A 22,595-nucleotide genomic window follows, 5' to 3' on the forward strand; every position below is an offset into this window, starting at 1 on the left:
AGGATTCCTTTGGTTATAAGTGACAGAAACACAGTTTGAACCACCTGGGCAAAAGTGACCTTATTAGCTCCCATGCCCAAAGTGCATAAAGACAGTGGCGGGAGCTGACCCCAGGGATGGCCAAAACCAGATACTCTGGCAGCTTTATTTTCCCAGACTGGCTTTCTTACAGGGCTCGGAGGATGGATGCTCACATTCTTAATCAGATAGAAAATGGGTCTCTCCTAGTAAAAGTGAAAAATAAAATCTTGAAAAAGATCAACTGAGTGCCCAGCTGGTATCTTGTGCATATCTCTGGACCAGTCCCTGTAGGGGAGCACAGAGGCCAGTACTGTCCCTTGTGTTAGGAGATAGGGTCTGCTGTTTTCAAACCATGTGATCAGAAGAAGGAAGAACAGTTCCCTCAAATGAAGGGGTGTATGGTTACCAGAAGAAGGAGGTAGAGATAATAAACGTCTGCTCTAAGGGGTATCCAAAAATTGGAGATGTCATGAAGATCTGATTGTCTTCTTCATACACTGTGTAAGAATGCCAAATGGCCACGATCGTCTACCCCTTCCTGAATCCCTGCCCTTTGCACTGTGACTCTATAGCTCTTCCCATCGATAGTGACTTGCTCTGGCCAGTTGACTGCTTGCCAGTGGGCAGTGAAAGTGACATCTTGCAAATTGCAAGCCTAGACCTCAAGAGGCCTGTGTGCATCTGCTCAATCTCTTGGAAGGCTGCCCTGCTGCCAGGTGAACACACCCCGGGCTAGGCTGCTGAAGGATGAGAGACCACACAGAGCAGAATCAAGCTGTCATAGCCGGGGCCATCTCAGACCAGCCAGCCTCCAGCTGACTCGGCAGCTGACGGGAGACAAAGGGGCAAACCCAGGTGAAACAAGGCCAGCTGAAAGAAGCCTGGCTTGGCCCAGACCAGAAGAACCACTCATCTGACCCAGAAACTCCTGAGCAACGACAGACTACATTTTGAGAGTGTTTGTTATTCAGCCATCACCAACTGATATGTCAAGCTCTTTCCCTACTGGGTATTAAAATTAGCTTCCAAAAGTTGAGTAGAAGAAAGAAGTAGATATTTACACCATTTATTCTTGTGTGGTAGTCAAGACAGAAAATATGAACATTATTATGCAATAGAACAGACTTTTTTCTTTTAAGATTATGGCTACTTCTCTACAGGAACGTATTCATTGCACAATGATTTAACAGTAAGAATAAATGATTTTGAAATACCACAAACTACAAAACACAACAATAGTAGGATAGATGCACCCGATAGGGTAAAGTTGTACTATGGGGATGGAAGAGAAAGAACATCATGGTGAGAAAACCTGTTTTTAGCCACGTGCGCCCTTCCCCTTAATTGCCTTGTTCAGTCTCTTCAAGTTTTCATCTTGAGTCAGATACTGCACTGATTATGCACTTTGTATGAAACAGTCCCTCTCTTTTTAAAAAAATGCATTTCTCCTTGCTCATGCCTGCAATAATTTCTTTATATGCTTAGACTTCTACTAGACAGTAAGAGGACCAGAGAGAGGGCCTGAAATAGAACAAGCCAGTTTGGTTAAGGATTAGTAGCTTGTGGAAGGATTAGTGGAAGAAGTTAACTTTCTCTCTCGTTTCAGATTTCGATATTACCTGCTCTCTGCTCTCTTACTTAAGGCCGTAAAGAGTTGACCAGAAAAGAAAATATCCTAAAGAAAAAGTTTAGGATGACAATTGAAGCACTTTTCTGATGTTCAACCTCACTTAAAATTTCCAGTAGTCAAGATAAAGATGCAAGACCGGCTCTTTCCTCTACAGAAAGGCACTCAGTTTCTTCTTAGAAAGTGGGAAACAAATGGTTTTAAAATTATCACCTCGTCCTTCCTGTTTCCTTACCCCAGTCTAGGGCACCCAGGTCCCAGCCCAGGGGACAGTTAGGTGATTGGCTGGAGGTTCTGCCTTTCCTGATCTCCCATTTCTGGAGTCCAGTTAGTTTGAGTTCAATTCTTATTTTTGCGTTTTGTTCCTCTGGCTCCACGTGGAACATCTGAAGTTCTGAAGGCCGTCCTCTTCCGCATCGTTCTCCACACCGAGGAAAATGTCTGCTGCTTTAAGATAATAGCCCTCAACAAGGTTCATACTACGGAGAGGGTACTGGGGGACAGGGTGGACAGAGTCCTTGCCTTCAAGGAGCTGTACACCATCTGGCACAGAATCAACAGGAACAGGAACACGAGTGTGCACTGTAGTGAAGCGACATAGCTGGATCGATTGCTTCTTTTACAGTGATGTTGGTAGCGACGCAGGACCGGGCGGTGCCCCTGCAGCCATCCTGCTGTGGAGCTGCCCTGCTTGGCCTGTTATCTTTTCCGGCAACCCAGACAGGCTTCGACTGCAGAAGGCTAGAGCAGGACAACGATAATGCAGAAACGTTGTATGACGCTTACTCTGCCAGCACCGGATTAATGTCTCACTTGTAGAAACTAAAGAATAAAGAGGGTAGATGACTCTCCCGCAGTCAGCATGTAAAGAAGCCAGCATTTGAACTCAGGGAGTCTGAAACTAGAGTCCAGATGGGCAAGCCTCATCCCACGCAGTCTCGCACGCTCAGTAGGCTCTGTTCACCCCATCGGGAAGTTATTGAGTCGGAGCTTTTAGAAGGAGGTGGATGGTAAGTGGACTAAACAAAACCTGAATGAAGTCAAATCAAAACAAAACAACCCAAATCAACAACACCCAAACCTAAGCGTCTTCCCCCTCCTCATCTGCAGTCTCTACGCTCTCCACCAGATGGCAGTAGTTACACACGGTTTTTCCTCCCTTTTATTTCTGTCTGAGCAGCCACTGAATTAATAAATGGGTAAGGCTCTTTTGTGTTACAATTTAAGGAAATCTGATAACAGCCCGTTACCTTCTCAGTATATTGAATTAAACTCAGAAAAGCAGTTAAGGCTACATAAACTCTCTAAAAAAACAAAACAATGACTTCTTTTCTCCCTCTAAAAGGTAAGGCTGCCCCAAGATCCTCACATCGGGGCATGTGTGTGCACACACGTCCACCACACACACCTACTCCCCATGTCTACCCCCGTGAACACCCACCCTCCACATCCACGCACGTCCACCCCACACACATCCACATGCCCACACCACCTCCCACACGCCTCCACTCCCTCCCTACATCCACACACACACACATCCACACACAATCCACCCACACACAACCCACCCCCACACACATCCACACACACATCCACGCACATCCACATCCACACACAATCCACCCACACACATCCACACACCACACATCCACACACATCCACATACCACACATCCACACACACACACACACATCCACACAGTCACACACATACACACACACATGCACCCCACACACGTACAGACACACACATCCACACACTCACTCACATCCATCCCCAGCCCCACATCCACCCTCCCATGCACGTCTACCCACACAGCTACCACCACACACATCCACAAACACACAATCCTCACACTCACATACTCCATCCCCACACACATTCCAGGAAGAGGAATCCCTTCTTAAGGAATCCCTTAAAATCCCCCGATACTATAAAAGTTTTTCTGTACCTATTTCATTAGTGTCATTCACTAATCTTTCCTTTGTAACAATATCACAAATGGTGGGCTTTAAACAAATGACTGCATTACAGGACCTCCCAAAGCCTTTTAAAAATCTTTCTTCCACAAAATTCACTGAAAAGGAGTAATTCTCTTCTTATCTTACACATACACATACCTATGCCCATCTTTCCTAAATAATTATTTTATCAGCATTTCTCTTATAGCTGCTCTTCCATCCACATTTCCCATTCATTCCTCAAAGTAGCCGTCTACTTCTCATTGTAAAAGCCGTCTTCCAGTGTGTCCAAAGCTTCAACAAACAGCCAGAGACGCTGTGAACTCATGATCCTCTAACTTCAAACACTGTTTCTCGACTTCAATATTTTCTCCGTTTAAGACAGCACCATCTACTGGCTATATTTGGTTTTGCAGCTAAGTTCTAGTTAATGCTCAGACCCCATAGAAGCAACAGCGCTTTTTCTGTCAGTACATGATCAGGACTTAAAAAGTGAAATCACATTGATCACACAGGAACTTATAACTTTATATTCCATCATGTGGCATGAGTCTAGCCACATTCTGAATCTTTATCTTTAGCACGGGGGTGACTTCCCAATGTACCAAGGCAGTGCGTGGATGTTGGGGTTACCTTTACCTTTTTTGTAAGTTGTACCCAAACTTGTCTTTCATTTGCACCAGTCCTTCAAAGAAAAAATATTCCATATTGTTAAACTGGGGTATCTCTTACTCCTAAATTTTTGCTCTCATGAGACTATGTCTCTGATACTGTAATGAATGTTAATGGTGATATAATGTACATTTTGGTGAAAATTGCTCTATTGTCAGTTTTTTGGAAAAAAAAAAACCTATTTCATAGTGTGAGCATTATTTATGGTTTACAAGATAAACCTATTTCTCAAGATTTCAACTGTTATTATAAAAAGCTGTGCTTACCAGCTATCAGTTATGATAGGTTTTTTAGATTTACATAAAATTTTGACTGACTATGGAGTGTCCCAGCTACTGTTAGTGCAGGTAATACCTTCATTCCATTTTTGTCAACATCTGTTTTATTTTTTAAAATCCTGTAAGGTTTTGTCCTGCAACTTGGGAAAAGAGAAAGAAATTTATGTGGGGGAAGACAATCTGGGAAGGAAGAGGAAGAAAAAGAAAGGAGTGGATAATCCATGTATTTTTTTCCTGGCTTATATTTGAGCTCCTCTGGATAGGGGACTGAAGACCGGACGTTATGGAATGATTTTACATAGGGACTCCCATCCAGGCAAGGGGTGACCCCAGAGGTTGACACAACATGTTAAGAGAGACTTTGTGATTATCTTGGCATAACAGAGCTGCCTTGGTGACCAGATGGCACAATGTGACACAGAGCCAGGGAGGAAGTCGTTCTCTTCCATCCTGCAGGGAACACAACATTGTTTGGACAACCCTGTGGGTGTGCTGGTCTCCCGTGGGAGCAGCATGTCACCTGGAGCCTTGCATGGCCCTGGATTCTCGTGATGGACATCGGCAGCGCTGGGGCTTCCCCACCCGGGGGCTTCCTGCGTGGTGGACGAGGACAAAGGAGAGGAGAGCTGGAGATGAAGAGGGTGGCTGTGTCAGGCTGACTCCAGCTGACAGACTGGCTTGTGGCATGTGCAAGGGCATCTCTTTGGGGACCATCAGAAATGACAGGACAGGCACAAAAAGGCCAATGTCTGGAAACTAGACAAACAAGAGCTTACTCTATCATACGATATTTTTAAAAATTAAACCTCTGCATGGATGTGCAAGTGTACATGTTAAAGCGGCCACAGGCTGATGAGGTCTGGGCTATTTGGGCAACATCTACAGCGTAACCAGCAGCTTCAGTGGCACCCCTCGTTACCCACGGCACAAAGGGAACGTGGACGATTACCACGTCTGCAGGAGACAGACAGGGCGCGGAGCCCGCTCTGGCTTCCCCGTTGCAGCTGCACGCGGGGGCGCGCGAGGGCGGGGGCGCGCGAGGGCGGGGGCGCGCGAGGGCGGGGGCGCGCGAGGGCGGGGGCGCGCGAGGGCGGGGGCGCGCGGGCGTGTCCCGGGGGCGAGGGCCGAGGGGGCTGCTGTGAACCCCGCGCCTGCAGTTCAGCTGTTCACGTCGATCAGGGTTCACGGGGGGACGCGGCTCGTTCGTGCCAGAAGAGCTGCGACGGGAAGCGAAGGGCGGTGACGGCACAGCCGGGGCCGGGCGGGTCTGCGCGTCCGCGCTGCTGTCCCCTCTGCTGTCCCCGCGGGCGGCCGACGTCCCCGCGGCCTCTGTGCGCGGCGCGGGCCGGGCGACAGCAGCCTCGGAGTCAGGAGGCAATTTTAAAATCAGAGCCGTTTTGATCCGTCAGGCCTGGTCTCCTCCGATCAAGAAGCGGTGCTTTCAAGGCCCTACCCGCCCGCCTCCCCCACACCCAGCCTCCTGTCCCTTCGGAGCGCCGCTGTCCCCAGAGGGGCTCGCCCGGCGCCGCCGACCTTGCCAGGAGGACTGTCTCTCCCGCCTTGAATTCCCTTCCTACCTTCGGGCCTTTCCTGCTGGCCACGCTCCCCCTTGACCACCCTGAATAAATCTTCCCCGAGTCCCTGACAGCTGCCGATTTGGCTTCTTTCTTCTTCTTATATATTTTTTTAATTGAAAGTAAACCTTCAAAGCGGCCCGGCCACCTGAGAAGCTGTGCTGAGCGCCGCGGCCGCGCGGAGGACCTCAAACACCGGCGGCGGTCCCCGCGTCCCCTCCCGCTCGCTCGGGGCAAAAGCCACCCGGCTTTGTGGGCTGCCAGAGCCATTTAGCTTTCAATTCAGCTTTGCATCAGAAGTGGTTGTGGAGTGATTTTGAAAGCTGCGTAACTGGGGAAAGAGACGGAGACGGAGACAGACAGACAGACAGACAGACCGACAGACAGACACCGAGGTTTGTGGAGGGAGGTACGAGTCTCCAGGCACAACGCAAGTGTAATTCATTTATACGAGAAATCCGGGGGTGCCTAAGTGCTGCCCGGTTAGACTGTTGGGGGTACGTAGCAGAAGGAAATATATTTTAAAAAGCCTTTCCGGTTTAGCAATGAGTGTTGAACATCAGGAAGCAGTAAGGCACGGGAGGCACAGAGTTAGGAGTCGAGATTCCTGGATTTTGTTCTAGGGTCTTCTCCTTAGTCACTTTGTCATTTTAAGCTGGACTCTCCAGTTCCCTCTATCTTCCCCCAAACACATTTTTTTAAAAAAAATTACGAAAAACTTAAAATATTCAGAAAAATTGAAAAAATAATGTCACAAACACTTTTATGTCCACCAGCTAAATTCAACAATGGCTAACATTTTGTTAATTTTACATTTTGTTTTATCTTTGTCTCTGTCTTTATCTTTCTCTCATACACACATGGGCTTCGTGACACTTCACTCCTAACTAGATCCCCCAGCCTGCATTTCCTCAAAAGGACATTCTCCTACACAACCACAATACAATGATCACACCTAAGGAAATTAAAAAGAATTCCCTAATCACATCTAATATCCAATCCATATTAAAACTTCTCCAACCACCTCCAAACTGTCTTTTCTAACTGGTTTTCGTTTTGAATCAGGAGCCAAATTTCCCCCATTACATTTGGTAGTTGTCTTTTTCATCTCTTGTTCTCTCTTCTCTCATTGAGGTAGAACCTTCATACAAGAGTGTAAAGCCCTAAATGTATGCCTTGATGAATTTTCACGTAAGTATAACCCTATGTGACCACCAACCAGATCAATATGTAGAATATTTCCACCACCCCAGGAGGGGTGAGGCTGTGAAACAACTGGATCTCTCAGATCTTTTGACTGGGAGTGTAAGTTGATTCTACGACTTAGGAAAATTGATATCTAATAAGTTTCAACATGTACTGACTCTATGACCCAGCAATTCCCTCTTCAGTACATACCCAAAAGTTGCATATGCCACCAAAAAGCCTGTGCAAGAATGCTTACAGTGGCTTTATTCATGATATCCCCACACTGAAAATGTCCTAAATGTCCATCAACAATGAAATGGATAAATTGTGGGATGTTTATACAAAGGAACGCTGCACAGCAATAAAAAGGAAAGAGGTACTGAATCATGCAGTAACATGGATGAATCTCAGACGTTATATTGAATGAAACAAGCTTGATTTAAGAGACTATATAGTGTATGAATCATTTTAGATGAAGGTCAAAAAGAGGCACCCCACCCCCAAATAAAAACCTTTTGTAAGAGAAGTCTTTAGTCTCCTTTAATGAACAATAACCACTTTTTATTCCCCCATGACGTTTTCTTTTTGAAGAAGCTAGGTGAGTTGTTTTGTAGAATGTCTCATACTCTAGATTTGTCTGATCACTTCCTCATTTAACTTGATCCTTCATGATTGAGGAACCAGGAGAGAATTGAGGTATAATTGTCCTAAGGCACCTGTTTTATGTAATAAATTAACTTCTACTCCATGCATCTAAAACGGTACTGGTTATGTTTCATTCTTGGGAGAACTGAATAAAACACCACTCAGCTCATTTTCTGTGGATCTGTGGTTCAATTGAAGAACTCCAGTTGAGAAAGGTTTGCTTAAAGTTAGATCTTAAACCTTAATTAGAGTCAAGTCATTTTTGGCAAGACTGTTTTACAGGTGGCACTGTATACTTTCTACTGCATCATGCTGGGAGGCATTTAACGTCAGGTTGTCACACTATTAGTGATGTGCATGTGGAGTTTGATCATTTGGTTAAGGTGGTGACCACCAGTTCTCTCCACTGTGAAGGATGCTTTCCCCAGTCTCCATGGCTTAACAACCTCATTTGTCAACACGAAGCACTCAAAGGCCAGTATCTCCTACTTGATGGAAGTTTCTTCCCAGCAAATTTGGCTGCAAGGTAAAATTCTCCAAAGCAAAATTATTTCACCTACAGAGCTTCACCCTTTAAGTAGGAGCCTCATACCATAAAAACACATCTTAACTGCAATAGAACATTTCGTATCTTGCAGATTTTTAGGTAACAAAATGATTCGCTTCCTACTTGAGATTTGATAAACATGACATTTATGACATTAAACCTGTTTAGATTTAGGACACATTATATTGCATTTGCATGCATTCTGGTGGTGATAAATATTATTAGAAGTCAGTATTTAAATCATTGGCAGAAACTACACTAAGGATTTCATATATATCCCTAGATCTCAGACCCGGAGGAGATGTGTTTCAAAGCATTTTATAGTATAAAAATTACTCTTAAGAACTCACTTTTGTACTCTAACTTAAAGCAAGAAAAGTAGTTTAAGCATGATTATCAACTGACTTCATGGGGAAAAAAAATCATTCCAAATGATTCAGATGAAATTGGGTGCAGTAATAATCACGACAGTCCAGAATAGTTTCATGGAGAAAGACAAGGGTCAAGTCCCACTTACCAGCTGAGTAGCCATGGCCAACCCACTCTAAAATTACAGATGGACACATATTGGTTGATATTCCTTCCTTTGAGAGACTGGGTCCATGTCTGTCTCCCTTGAACACCGGTAGGCTCTGTGACTGCTTTGACCAATGGCACACAGCTGGCGTGATAATGTGCCAGTGTCTGGACCCAAGCCTTAAGAGACTGGGAGCTTCTACTTCCTGTCTTTTGGAACACCCCCTTTTGAAACCTAGTCACTATGCTATAGGAAGTGCACACAGCCCTGTGGAGGGACCCAAGTGGAGAAGAACTGACCCTCAGCTGACATCGCTGACTGAGGTCCTGGTGACAGCCAGCATCCACCTGTCAGCCAGCATCCACCTGTCACCTGTGAATGAACGATTCTGGGAAGTGGATCCTCTAGTCCTTGCTGAGCCACCCAAGTGATGCTTGTAACACTTCTCGCAGTGTAAGAGAGATGCAAAAAAGATTACTCAAAGCAACATGAATGCAATGAGAAGCCCAAAGCGACTGCCCCTCAGCAACTCCTCTGTCAGAAGGAGAAATTGAGTATAGCCCTGATTCAAAGTTAGCTTCTGTTTTTACTGTAAAGACAAGGAAGTTTCACAAGAAAAATCAGTTGATTCAATCATTTCAAAAGGACACAAAGACATGGGCAATGTGGCAAAAGTTATCCATAGCTAAGTATAGCTTAAACAATGGAACATAGTAACATCATTAAAACTAACAGCGTGATATTCCAAAGTATAATTAGTGAAAGGTTAAGTTGATCAAACTGTGATCATTACCTAATTTAAAATATAACCTCTCCTTAAATAATTTAAGCAAAAGTTACATTCTTATGATTAAATCTCAGTATAATTATCTCTTAAGTTTTCACCAACAAACAGCTTGCCCTTAGCAAACATTTTTTCACATTTTTTCCTACAGCAATTCTTTCAACATCTTTTAACAACAATCAGTGTGTTAAATAATCAAAGTACATAATCCCATCCCGGAACAGTGATTAGAATTGATTAGATGGGCTTTGGCCCTGCTAGCTGCAGGCTGTTGCCTCCTAGCTAAGGACTTTTGTCCCATAAGTTTTTTTTAGCTAAAGAGCCCAATCAAATGAGAATCAAGATTTCTAACTCTCTACAATGCTGCGTGGAGCACAGAAGGCTGTCCCTGCCAAGCCCCGTGCACAATTGCAGACTGGTGAGTAAGGAAGTGGGTGCTCTTCCTCAGCTCCTAGGTTGTGGAGGTATTTGTCACACAGCAAAGGTAACTGCAACAGTCCTCATTTGTAATATGGTGACAAACCTACTTATCTCGTATACATAGAGAAGGTCAAATGGGATAAGGGATATAAAAGTGCTTTGCAAACTATAAAGCAATTCTACGCCAATGTAAGCCGATAGTCTCTGAAATAACCAACAGAATGGAAGGATTCTGTAAATATTACTGGTCTGAAGTTGGCATATTGGCCTAATTTCTACTGACCCACCTCCTGAAGTTAGAAACAGTATTAGTTCCATTTCTGCTATTGTAGTGAAATATACATAACATAAAATTCACTATCTTAACCATTTTCAGGTGTACAACTCAGTGGCATTAAGTACTTTCACATTGCCCTGCAACCATCAGCACCATCCGTACTCAGAACTCCAGTTACTTTTGATAACAGGAAATATCTCTTCTTAAGAAGTATAATTTTCTATTCTCAACTTGAAGTGTAGTCATCTCAGCATCATACACGATGATGATAATTTTAAGAATGAGTCATGGGCTATAGAGATGGGTTTCCTGAGAGACTGTGAAGAATGGCAGCCCACAGTCTGCAGTAGAGCCTGAGAACTTTCTCTTCCTTTTCAGAGCTGGTCCCATTCCCTTAGGACTTCAATGACTCATTAGTCAGCACAGGGCTGGGAGAATATTTAGAGAGAAATAATCACTTATTAAAAAGGGCCAAGAGAGCAAGTTTTCAAAGCTAGAACACTCCAACAAAACCATTTCCTACGTAAGCAGGCCCTCTAGAGTTACCACACATAACCAGGTTCCCACCTGGATGTTATTAGTTTCCCTGAGCTCAGAGCAGAGCAAAGACTGAAGAAAATGGTGTCAAAAACTGAGAAATCTGTCCTGATCCGAGCTGTACAATCAATGCAGCGTGCTTTCTATAAGAATTACGTAACGCAGATGACACGGTATTTAGACAGCCAGAACTGGAAAACCATCTGGTTAGGTGCTACTTTACAGTCACAATGTCTGTTTCTTGAATTGTGTTGTATGCTTTGGGATGGAAATCACAGGAAGAAAAGATGAAAGGCTCTTGGTTGATCTGTAATAAGATCTTTTACTACTTGAAAATTAAAACGTTCAAGGACAGGACTTTAATGCCAAGCAAGCAGAATCCTCAGTACTTGAGGATCAAAATATAAAGTAGCCAAAGACTGAGCCAATCCATAAATCATAGCTGCATGGTAGTCAGGATACTGTGAAACAAAAGGGAAAATGTGTTTTGTGGACGTACGAGGGTACTTCAAAAATTTTGTGGAAAAATGGAACTAAGAGATAATACAAATCTCTCTATGACCTTTTGGATGCCCTGTTGTGTGTGAGCCGTCCCTGTCCCTCTCCCCCCAGGACAGCGCCCCATCTCTTCTGCAGTGCATCGTCTCATCGTGCTCCACACATCATCTTGCCACGTGTATACAAGTTGAAACCAGGCCAGTGTTTCCCTCACTAGATGATTTCAGGAATGATGTGTTCACAGTCAGCAATAAGGGCAGAATGATTGTTAGGGTTCACCAGTGCGAGACAGCGTGGATCAGGGTGTCTGAGTCCCAATCCTGTGAGGCCCTGCCCCACTTCCACACAGGGCCCCTCACCCTCATGTCCACCACAGCATCGTCACACTTGTAGTTTTCTGCCTGCCCCTGGGGACTGTGTTCCTGAAGGGCTAAGGGTTCAGCTCCCAGGAACATTTCACGGGTGCCTGCTAATTCCACAGGTCCTTGTCTACAGTGCTGGGAGATAACTTTATCCCCAGTTTAGAGACAAGGAGAGGAGGTCCCAGAGAGAATACCTACTCGGTGCAAGGCCAGTCGATGAGCTGGGGCTCCAGGTGCCTGTCCAGAGAGGGAGGGTAAGGAGCCGAGCAAAGGTGATCTCAGTCAAGTGCAGCTTTGGCCTGCTGAGGGTGGAGGGATGGGGAAGCCTTCTCTGGAACCTAAATCTGACAGGACAGCTGTCCCACTGAGGCAAGAGAGCCAGGCTTGTGGACCCCAGAATGAGTCAGTCATTAGCGAAGGGGGAAGGGCTGTGTCACCTTTCAGGCTCTTAGGACAAGAAGCTGCTGTTGGCCAGGGTCCAGCATCAGAGAAGGCTGCAGGTGACAGCCCTTTCCAAGGGGCTCTAGACGGAGCACTGAGCAAGTGGGGGGGCCCAAGGTGAGCCCAGGCACTCTGAGCCCATGCCCCCCGCCCAAGTCTCACTGTCGTGCTGTACCCCCCCAGATCTCGCCTCTCCCAGTGCCTGTCACGGTAACTGACCCAACTAATCTAGGTTTGCTCGATCACTTAGTGGGGAGATGAATAATTAAGTCCTACAGCAAGGGGCAAAATTTAGAATTTAGAAGAAAGAGTAATTAATTCCGACTCGGTGGGGGGGAAGGGAGAGAAATCAAGGATGGCCTCACAGAAGAGCTGCTTTGAAAGCTGAGTAGGTGGAGAATGGGCAAAAGAGAATTCCAGGCTGGGAAAAGGCACCTGGGCAGGAAAAGGTGTGGCATATTTGGGAAATAAAGAGCAAACCTGGAGGCTCAGTTTGGTTATTTGGAGGGATACCCTGGGAGATGGGCCTGTAGTCCTCGTTTGAGTCAGAACATGGAAACTTTCAACAACACACTAAGCGGTTAAAAGCTCATGCTTCTTAAAAATATAGTTTAGTTTTATTCTTAAGCTCTTTTGTATTTTCAAATTCTCTGCAAGTACCAGAAAAAATGGAACGTGTGCTTACATTGTCACTGGGTGAAAGTAGATGTCTGACCTCCTGATGTCCACAGACCTTGATTCAGAACAATAGAGAAGGTTCCTTCAGTCATAGAAGTGAGGCCCAAACAAGAGTTTATTCTTAGTCTGTTGAAACCATGTAGACCTTCGAGAAGGGAAATGATGTAGTTGGAGGGCATTTCTGGATATTGTGTGGTAGGAGTTTGTAGAAAGAATTGGAAAGATGGGGAAGTTGGAAAGTTGTTCAAGCAAGACATAACAGTAGTGAGGACCCGGTGGCAGAGATGACAGATACTTGAGGTGGGATGGAAGGGATTTGGTGCCTGGATGTAAGCAGTGAAATAGGAAGAATCACATTTAGCTCTGACATTTCTGGAATGGATGATCAAGAGGGCGTTGGTCCATTAGCCTAGATGAGGAAATTGGGGACAGATTTTAGATGTAGAACGGTGAGTTCAGTTTTAGATGTGTCAGTTTTGAGATAAGAGATGAAGTGAAGATGTCTAAAGAGAGATGGAAGTGGTTCAGCTCTGAAATTCTGAGAAGTGAGGGCTGGACAGGGAGACCAGACACGCCTCAGCTGTGAGTTGAGCATGAGGAAGACAGAGGAGCAGGAAGATGAACTGCGGAGGAGACACAGAGTGAGGCAGGGCCTGGCCTGCAGCCCAGACTCTGCAGATTCCCCACTTTCAAGGACCAAGTTGAAGAAGAGAAGCCACTGGCAGACACTGAGAAGGAAGAGTGTTCTGGAAGTCAAATGAGTAGGAAGGCTTGGGGAGGGGTTGGTCAGCATGCTTTAATGAGGTGGAGTATGACTAGGGTTGCCAGGTGAATTACAGTGAGTCCAGTTAAATTTGAATTTCAGACTCCGAAGTCAGTTTCAATATCCCCCCCTAGATATTGACTGTTACATCAAGTATTACAAGTAAAATTTTAAATTGACATTTAGAATAAGTGTGGATGGCTTCTGATTTTGTTTAATTCTGTGGATTGTGTTTAAACATTTCAGAACCATGTTTCTGATTTCGAGATACTAAGTGGCATTGCACAGTTGTCAGTTTATTGAATGCATACAACAATCCCATGAAATTTATAAAGCATGCCCTTGTATAGCTTCAGGTGCTAGCATTAAAATTGATCTGTTATCACAAAACAAAACAAAATGAAACAGAATAAATTTGAATTTTGGATAAACAATGCCTCCAGAAAACAGGCGGGGAGAGTAAGAGAAGATAAAGACACATTTTGTTGGGTAAGAGAGAGATTTGAGGAGTCGACATTAACTGCATTTATTTTCTTGGAAGAGGGAATCACTTATTGTCTGTGTATGGGGTGGGTATGGAGGTTGGGAGTTTGAAAATGTGCACATATTTGATTCTCACCAGTTCCATTTCAAAGGATGAATTTTTCTCTCTGATATTTGTCTTTAACTTTTGGAAACTTCCTCACACAGGGATATAAAATATATTAACTGTTATATGCTCGTACTGTATTGCCACTTATGGGTGACTCGCCCATTCACTTGATGCTGTCCCTTTACAGGAACCGATTAGCATATTTGCAAGTGGGGAGGATCTGTGTGACCTTAGCCTCACTGGTGCCCTCTCTGAATATCACAGGACATAAAATGAGGCCAGCAGAAAACACCTGTAGTTAAAGCTGATCTACATTAAGGTCCTTAAAGTGTGGTGTGTCAGTATATTTTCAAATCCAAAATGGCCAGTCTCTTCCTTTCTACTGCTCCTTGTGAAAATTGCTACTCCAGACTCTAAGGATTAAATGTGCTCAGTACACTTGCTAGGATGGCTATAAAAACCAAACCAAACCAAACCAATGGGAAAGAACAAGTTCTGAGGAGGATGTGAGGAAAGCAGAGCCCTTATGCACTGCAGGTGGGAAGGTGACATGGGCAGGCTCTGTGGAGAACAGTTTGGCTGTTCCTCAAAAAGCTGAACACAGAATGTCCACATGACCCAGCAATTCCACTCCTAGGTATATACCCAAAGGCACTGCAAACAAGGATCAGACACTTGTGAACCTATGTTCACTGCAGCACTATTCACAGTAGCCAAAAGGTGCAAACAACCCAAATGTCCATCAACAGATGAACAGATAACAAAATGTGGTGTATACATATAGTGGAATACTATTCAGCCTCAAAAAGAACTGAAATTCTGATACATGCTACAACATGGGTGAACCTTGGAAACATTATAAGTGAAATTCAGCCAGTCACAAAAGAACATATATTATATGAGTCCACTTACATGAAGTACCTAGAATAGGCAGATTCATAGAGACAGAAAGTAGATTAGAGGTTACCAGGGCCTGGAGGGAGGAGAATGGGGTGCTGTTGATTAATGGTTACAGAGTCTCTGTTTGGATGATGAAAATGTTTTGGAAATAGTGGTGATGGTTGTATAACATTGTGAATGTATTTAATGCCTCAGAATCGTGCCACACTTAGGAGGCTGGCGGCTCTGGGATACCGCGGAGGAAGCCCCAGTGCTTCAGAAATGCACGAGCCCCAGAATTGTGTGAGTAGATTATCCTACAGAAAGGCAACGTCTACTAGCCTAATGCTCTTTAAAGAGAAGTCATCATGTGTGACAAATGAAGTAGGTTTGGGTTTGAGCCTTAAGGATAGCCACTTTTGGGTATCAACCTGAACTCTCGCTGGCCTGAAAAACAGCAATGTGAGTTTGACCTGCATCTGATGAGCCCTCCCATCTCGCTCTTCCGAGTGATGCTGTGTCTGGGATGGAGAGTGGTGGGGTTTTTTTTTGAAATGCACATTTGGAGTTACAGGAGTGGCCATCTAGAGTGTCCACAATGTCACTGGAGAAGACAAGACCATTCATCCTTTCAGCAGCAGCACAAAGCAGCCTACACCAAGAAAATGATACATCCCCCAAACACATCAAACAGCTGCTCATCAATCTGGTGCAAGCTGCAGGTTGCCTGACTAAATTACTGTCGAATAGGCAGATGAGCACAATTTGTCAGTCAGCATTGAGTTTAAATGAGCAGAGATGCACATAAAGCCAGCAAAGCAATTGTAATTAAGAATTATAGGCAGCAGTTTCCACTAGTGCTTCCTTAAGGTAGCAGTGACCCAGCTCTAAGGAGCATAGGAGGGATCCAGAGCGGAGTTCATCTCAGGGAATAGTCTGCCCTCTACATTCTAAGCAGTTCTTCATGTGTGAAAGCAATGCGTAGAAGATGGAGAATCCATGAGAACTCAGGCTCTGTTTCTCCTGTTTGCTTTTTTAAAAAATTTGTACACAGGTATTAAAGACTGAATAATAATAGTAATTATAATAATAAAGCAACATTCCTGAACCCATCACCCAGGTTAAGAGTAGAACATTATAATTTGTTTTAATGGTGGTTGAAATAATTGTGAGAACTGACATACCTCTGGATGCTGAATTGAATGGAATTTCATAAATGTTGAGTGTTGACAATGAGTTGGTGCTGGGGCGTGTAAAGATGAATAAAACATAGGCTTGCCTCAGAAAGTTTACAGTCTGGAAGGGGTAATAAGATGACAGCACAAATAGCTCTGCATCCTGTGGATTTACTGGAAGAGGAGAGGTGTCATAAGAGAGGTACGCAGTGCTGCAGAGGTTTGGAAGAGGTTGGATCAGGTTGGGTGTGGAGGGCTGTGTCTTAGTCCATTCTGGCTGCTATAACAAAATACCTTATACTGAGTAATTTATAAACAACAGAAATTTATTGCTCACCATTTTGGAGGCTGGGAAGTCTGAGATTGAGGTATCAGCAGATGTGGTGTCTGGTGGGGGCATGCTCTCTGCTTGGCACCTTTTAACTGTATTTCCATGTGACAGAAGGGTGAAAGAGATAAACAGGCTCCCTCAAGCCTTTTAGAAGGGCACTAATCCCATTCATGAAGGCAGAACCCTCATGACCTAATAACCTCCAAAGGCTCCATTTCTTAATACTATTGCACTGGAGATTAGGTTTCAACATATGGATTTTGGAAGGACACCAACATCGAGGCTATAGCAGGCTGTGAGGGGAGGAGCTCAGAGAAACCTTCCGGGATAAAGTGGCATCTGAGATGGACATCAAAGACAAGCAGGAGCTTTACAAGCTGAGAGAGGGAGGGAAGGCATTTTGGGTAGAGGGACTTAGCCTAAACCAAGACAATAACGTCTCAGGACTGTAAAGGAAACAGTACATTAATTTGTCTGGAATAAGAGAGTAGTGAAATATGATTCAGCACCTGTCCTGACCTCATTCCTTTTTTTTTTTTTTTTAATAACAGGCTTATTTTATTAATATTATTTTTTACATTCTATGATGTTGTTGCAGAGCAGTTGGGAGGGAGGGGGAGAGGGGAAAGGGGAAGGAAATGGGATGGAAGGAGAAGGGGAAAGGGTGGGATTGAAGCCTGTGGTACCCCCCACATTGCCACGGGGAGACCAAGGGGCTTCCGTCAGTGGCTTGGTCATTGCCAGGCTGTGTGCAGATGTCAGGGGGTGTGTGTAAAGCTAGGGCTTACAGACCCCTCGAGTCTGTTGCACGGATTGGGTTACAAACCGTCCACACGCAGGTCTGTGAGCTAGGTAATAGAAAAAAAAGTTCTAGGAGCTGTAGGTATAGAAAAATGAATGGGTTTTATTCAGATCTAGGAGCAACTGTCCTAGTGGCTTCTCTGAGAGTTCTGAGCAGCACTGTGGATCAGAGCTGTTAGTCTTTTATACTTAAGTTCACAACCCTGGACACCTGGGTGCCCACACACAACTTACACTAAGCAGTAACAAGGAACACCTCAGGATATTTACAGCAAATGCTCAGCAAGGTTCTGAACATCCAAGGGGCCCTGACATTTTCCTATTTTTCCTAACAGTGTGGCGAAAGCCCTCACCTCCCACCTCCCCAGCTTGGGAACCTGGGGCCCTTCTTGCTGCAGCTTGGTGGCTGTCGCTGGACTGGTTGCTCATGTTGGGGGGTGTGTGACCGAGGCCCAAGGCCCCTCACCACCCTGGCTCAGGAGAGCCTGGGGAACTTCCTGCAGTGACTTGGTGGTCATCACTGGGCTGGCTGTGGGGGAGGGCATGGCCAAGGCCCTTAGCCCCTTACCCTTGGGACTGGTTTTGGGTGTTAGGGGGCAAGGCTGAGGCCCAAACCCTCCCCCCTTTTTGGTTTGGTAGCCTAGGGGACTTCCGGTCCTTCTAGGTGTTATAGGTGTTCTTTGGTGAAATGAGACCTTTACTAGTTAATATCAAACTTTGTCTCTGGTTGTGGGTACTTTGTTTTTTCTTTCAGTTCTGTGTTGGATTGTTTGTTGTTCCCACCAGTCAAACTCTGTGCTGGAACTAATTTGCTGTCCTTTGCTTATTTCTAAAATGGGAGAACTTCTTCTGGGAACCAGTATTTGAGCTCTGTGGTTGAGCTTAATTGCTGCTTTGCTGCCGATTCCTAGGGAAGGATTTTTGTGCAGCTCAGGTTTTAATGGTTGACTTTATAGGTACTTCCAGTTCTAGTGAAATCCAGTGCACCTGGGTTGTGTAGAAACACTGGTCTGGGCCTGAGTCTTTTCATTAAACTGCACCCCATGCAATTCTATATTCCTGACCAGTCTCCTCTGAGTGGAGGGAAGAGTGCTGATTGGGGGGCAGATGAGCTGTCCTTGCTGTGCCCCAGTGTTCCCCCGGTGGGCCTGTCTCCCCCAGTGCCCATGCTCCAAACACTTGCCATGGAACAGGCTGTGCTCCGGTCCCTTATGATGACTCACTGGCCTCTGAGTGGCTCCTTTTTTTCAGTTGTTGTGGCTCCTCAGTCCTATGTGGGTCCATGGGAACCCTGTTAGTGGTCTTGCTGGCCTGGGGGCCACCATGGCCTTCTTCTCCTCTGCTGCCTCTAAGCAACTTCATCTGAAGGGCACAGCTGCAGCTTTTGCTGTCTCCTGCTCCGTGCACTCAGCAGCTCCAGCCTGGAAGCGGCTGGGATTCAAAATGGTCAGAGGGATTTTTCTTTCTCTCATCATGGCTTCTCCCACCTTCATGCACTCCGTCGACCTCTCCTCCTCTTCCCCTGAGCTCTAGCAGCCCCATCTTGGCTGTTATTACTTTTTTATAGTTGTAAATTGGTTGATTTGTGGGAGAGAGTGATGCTGGGGTCTGTTTATTCTGCCCTCTTGACCATAAGTCCCTGAGACAATTTCCTATAAGATTCCCATGTCACTGGAAGATGTTCTATCCTTGAAGGGCTTCTTTCCTTGTTACCTAAAGACCCAGGACTAGGACACCCAGAATCAGTCTTATTTAGGAGAATGTGGGAGGGAAAATGGTTGGTTTTGACCATATATTACCCATTGTGACTTCCTAACAGCATCCACATTTATTTGGGCAAACACTTCTTCCCCAGTATCAGCTTATGTAATATGGCATGGGGCTGGCTCCATTCTTTAGATTCTAGCCATAGTTGATTGGTTCAGATAATGGCAAGTGACCTGGTTAGGCCCAATAAGACCAAGGCCCAGGGACTTGTGGATACTGTTAGGGAAGCTGAATGTTTTCTTCCCTGATGGCTATAAAGCTGAGAGAATGTGAGGAAGGGAGCTACTGCTGCTTTCTTGTGATCACGTGGGGAGAGCCTGGCTCAGAATGAAGTCAACACACCAAGGCAGGGGTCAATAATCAAAGTACTTAATAAGGGTATGCCATGGGCACATATCAATCAGAGCAGATACAATCTGATCTGCCATACTGGGACTCTGCCTGGAGGAACTTATAGCTTAAAAAAAGACCCCATATTTATCATGTATCATCTCAAACAAAAATACTATCAAGTAATGATCTGTCTGCAATTTTTATTTTTACATTACCTTGCTATATGACTCCTAAAAATATTTACAATGATTTCTTAATATCATCAAAAACCCAAATCAAATTCAATTTTCTCCAGTTGTTTAAAAAATTGTTTAAAAGTAGTTTGCTTGAATCATGATCTACTACAGTCCGAATGTTTGTGTCTCTGCAAAATCCATATGTTAATAACCAATGTAATGGTATTACGAGGTGAGGTCTTCTGGGAGGTAATTAGGTCATGAGGGCCAACCCCTCATGAATGGGATTAGTGCCCTTATAAAAGAGGCCTGAGGGAGCTTGTTTGCCCTTCCACCACATAAGAACATAGTGAGAAGGTGCCTTCTATGAGGACTGAGCCCTCACCAGACACCAAATCTGCTGATGCTTGATCGTGGACTTCCCAGTCTCCAGAACTGTTAGCAATAAATTTCTGTTGTTTTACAGTGTGAGGTATTTTGTTATAGCAGCCCAAATGGACTAAGACAAGATCTAAACAAAGTTATGGCATTTTGTCACTAATAAAAAGAAATCTTTAAGCTAGAAACTGTTGACTGATGGGTTCAAATCCCGGCTCCTCTACTAGCTGTGACCTCAGACAATCCACTTAACTTTAGTGCTTACCTCAATAATATCGAACTCAGAAAGTCATTGGGAACATTCTGTGAAATGGTGTGTGTGGACCAAAATTGTCAGTCTGCATAAGTAAATGAGTTTACTTTGTGTGATGGTTAATTTTACGTGTAAGATTGCCTACGTGTAAGGTTGGCTGGGTCATGGGGTGCCCAGATATTTGGTCAAATATCACTCTGGGTGTTTTTGGATGAGAATGACATTTAAGTTGGTAGACTGGGTGAAGCAGATTGTTCTCCCCAGTGTGGGTGGGCCTCATCCAATCAGTTGAAAGCTTGAATAGAATAAAAAGGCTGACCCTCTCTTGAGTAAAAGGGAATGCGTCCTGCCTGATGGCCTTTGAACTGGGGGATTGACTTTTTCCTGCCTTCAGACTAAAACTACACCATCGGTTCTGCTGAGTCCCCCAGCTTGCTGACTCACCCTGCAGATCTTAGGACTTGCCAGCCTCTATAATTACAGAGCCAATTCCTTATAATAAACCTGTTTATATAGATATATCTCCTATTGGTTCTGTTTCTCTGGAGAATCCTGACCAATACACTTTGTAAGAAATGTCCACATTTTTATGGCTAATTTCCTTCATCTGCAGAAGTCTACAACATCAGCCCTCCCCAATTTCCCCAGTCTTCCTCCATTATTTCCAAGCTTCTTAAGGGGGCTATCTCCCATGTGCTATGAAAAGTCTTCTCTCAGTTCTCCATGTGTTGCTGTGTGGCAATCCAAGACCCTTCTGTAGGTGCTCTTGCCCTGTTCCTGCAACCCAGAAGGCACAAAATCCCAATGGCCTTAAGGATGTACCACCTAAGTCTTATATCTCACAAAGTCCCTCAAGAAAACAGCACCTTTATCTTCTACTTATAGTCTCATTGTATAGGACTCAGACCTGGTCCCATAGACCGGGCTCAGAGCTAACCCTATATTGTCATGTTCATTTCACCTTCTCTCTATCTCTGCCTGGCCACAGGCTCCATTTCTCCAGACAAAAAGGTCCTCAGGGGATGCATGAGAAACAGCCAGATACTTAATCCCCATTTCAGCTCAATTGTGACTCTAGCTCGAGCCTCTCACATAGTTGGAGCTCAATATATATTAATTATCTTTTCCTTAGGTTTAGAAGTGAGTTGAATTGCAACTTTAGAAGAGGCAGTGTCAAGACAAAAATATAGTCAGTCTTGCTCCCCTTAGGAGTATGTTCGAGAACTAGATCTAGTTATGCAGTCTGGGATATATTTTATTTTCTGAAATTTCTGAGCATATTTTTGGATAGAACTCAGTAACTCTAGGACCATAACATAATTGTATTATGCCATTTATTTTCAAAGTAAATGTTAGTGATATTCAAAATATAAGATATTAGGTTTGGTTATGTAAAATTGTTCTTATAGGTAAAAAAGGGTCCAGTCTTGTCAATTTCATGTGGTTCAATCTAAGGGAGAATCATTTGTAAGTGAGCCAGTTTAATTCTGTCGTTCCTGTAAGAGAAGAGAACAGGGTAGACTGGAAGTGAAATTGGATCTAGAATGATCATTTAGGTCCCTGAGTCTTCTGTTCCCCTATTCCATAGCTCTCCCCAGATCCAATTTCCCTCCTGCTATAATGCTATTTTCTGAAAGCCCTGACGTGATCCTCTAATCCAAGCCTACTCTACCCATAGAAGCCTGAGTTCTAACATCACCTCTCACCTCTTTTTAAGAGGTCAATCTTTGGACTCAGAAGGGGGATAGTGAGCTGATGAAACTTTTCTTGCATGTAGGATGTGAATGACTGATAGCTTTGTTTAATATGCCTTAGTATCATTAGTGCTATTCACAAATAATCAGATTATCCTCTCCTCTTGGGCACATAGTTGGTTATCTCTCCTTTTTTTCCTTTTTTGTTCTGCTTTTGAAGTTACATATAGTAATATGTCTTGCTTTAGCCAATAAAATGTGAATGGAGATTACACATGCCACTTCTGGAAGGAAGCTTTAAGAAGAGGGTACTATTTGCAGTACTCTCTGTCAACACTGGGTGTGACTGTGAAAGTGCATGCTAAGATGATGCCTCCGTCAGCCTGGATTCCTGAGTGATCACCGTGAGCAGAGCTCCATGCCAAC

General features: G+C 44.5%; 1 pseudogene; it reads right to left on the bottom strand.

Moving 5' to 3' along the window:
- Window positions 1–1,994: 1,994 nt before the first annotated feature.
- LOC134361602 (protein FAM91A1-like) overlaps window positions 1,995–22,595 on the bottom strand; it is a 93,824-nt pseudogene continuing 73,223 nt past the window's right edge.

This window comes from Cynocephalus volans, chromosome 13 (assembly GCF_027409185.1).
Source record: "Cynocephalus volans isolate mCynVol1 chromosome 13, mCynVol1.pri, whole genome shotgun sequence".
Taxonomy (NCBI): Eukaryota; Metazoa; Chordata; class Mammalia; order Dermoptera; family Cynocephalidae; genus Cynocephalus; species Cynocephalus volans.